Here is a 2,003-nt window from a genome sequence, read left to right on the forward strand (position 1 = left end):
CCTATATATGTTCTTGGATACACTCCCCATTTCATAGACATACCTAATTGTTCAGCCTGTCCACCCATCTATCCACCCATATACCCATGTTAGCCTTCACTGACAACGCAGTACTGTATGTACAAAAGGGTTCATATTTGTTGTCTTTACCAGGAGTTTATTCTTATAGTTTTGGAGCCTAGAAGTCTGAGTTCAAAGTGCCAGGCTCTAGGGGCTGGGTGAAATCCCTTCAACCTTGGGCTTCAGCTCTGCCTCTTGTTCCTGGCCCACTGGAGCTGGAGGCTGTCTTCACTCAGGCAGCTGCTGGCTGCTGAGGTTGACCCAGGGTCGACAAGTAAAAAGGCAGGGTCCCAATATTACCAAACCCCACAGCAGGCCACTAATTCAAGTCCAGAAAAAGTCCCAAGATCGGCAGAGTATGGCAGGCTGCTGGAAGACTTAACTACATGCCAAAAAGGATCCAAACATGCCCAAAAGCTGGACACCATTCCTAAAGCTTCTCTTTATATACTGGGAACAGACCCCATCCCTAAGATAGCTACTCAGCTGCTCACAGTAGATTCAGCCATGGAGTTGATTACCATTCTCATTATGAGGAATACTACATCCAGCTGCCCAGACACTCAAAACCAGGCCCAGCCAAGTTGACACACAACCTTAACTATCACAAGAATACACTAAAACTCAGACAAGTATGAAATAAAGAAAGCAAGAACTAAACCATATCCTCCCATGTAAGAAAGTCACTTTTTTTTTTTTTAATTTGATATCTAGATGTTTTTTTTTTTTTTCTCTCTCTTTTCTTTTTTAATTATGATTTGGGTAAATGTTTATGGAGCAAATGGGTTTTCCATTCAATAATTCATACATGTTTTGCTTTGTGACATTCACTACAATCCCCTCAAAGTCACCTTAGTGACTCTGAGACCATGATCTTGAGCCTTCAGGGCAAGCACTTGTTCCACTTCCTGTCTCAATACCCTTGTCCTTCTTTCCTATCCTTTCCTGACTTCTGAGCTTTATCCTTGGGCACATGCTGCTTTTTGATCTCATATGGTAGATTGTTCTAATGAGCGAGTACCTCTCTGGTGTTATTATTGTTCACCTTGTAGGTCTGTCTGTTGTTTGCTGAAAATTGAGCTACAGGGGCCACTTTAGTTCCAGGCGTGAAGGGTGTCTTAGGGCCATAATCTCAGGGGTTCCACCAGTGTCTGTTGTACCAGATAAGCCTAGTCTTTTTTATGATTTTGAGTTTTATTCCACACTTTTCTCCCCCTCTATCCAGGACCTCTGATTGTAATCCCTTTCAGAGCAGTCAACAGTGGTAGCCAGTTTCAGCGTCATGGAGGCTGGGTTTCATGTGGTCCATTAGTCCTTTGGACTAATTGTTTCCTTGTGTCTTTGATTTTATTCACTCTTATTTGCTCATAGTTTTTGTGATCTTAGTGTCCCTGGAGACTATGGTCATGAGCCCCCAGGCACAGCAATACATTCCCTCAAGGTATTTGGTTATGGCTGAGAAGTTTTCATAACTTTACCACCTGTATGCTCTTCTATATTCATGGATATATTTGCAGTACATATAAACACATGTGTAGAAATAGCCTCCATCAAACCTATAAATTTTCACGAGTGTCGTCCCATACACCTTTCTACACTTGTTCAGCTTGAGTTGCTTTTCTTGTTTTGTTTTTTCCTATTTCTTCTTCTTTTTTTTTATCTTTCTAAGTTTTGTGTGTGTGTGTGTGTGTGTGTGATTAAGGTGAAAATTTACAGAGCAAATTCACTTTCCATACAGCAGTTCACATACACTTTGTCTCATGACATTGACTATGATTTACCTCAGTGCAACAGCTCCCCTCCCACTTCCTCCCAACAGTTACCTCTTCCCTGTGTCCATTCCTCCATGCACTCCTGCCCCCTGAGCTGTCTCCCTGTGCATAAACAGCCCTTCTTTTTCCCATGATTGTTCTCTCCAAGGAGTGTATCTACCTCAGGTAAAT

The sequence above is a fragment of the Orycteropus afer genome, unplaced genomic scaffold (assembly GCF_000298275.1).
Source record: "Orycteropus afer afer isolate SDZICR_OR568_19922 unplaced genomic scaffold, OryAfe1.0 scaffold00059, whole genome shotgun sequence".
In the NCBI taxonomy this organism is placed as follows: Eukaryota; Metazoa; Chordata; class Mammalia; order Tubulidentata; family Orycteropodidae; genus Orycteropus; species Orycteropus afer.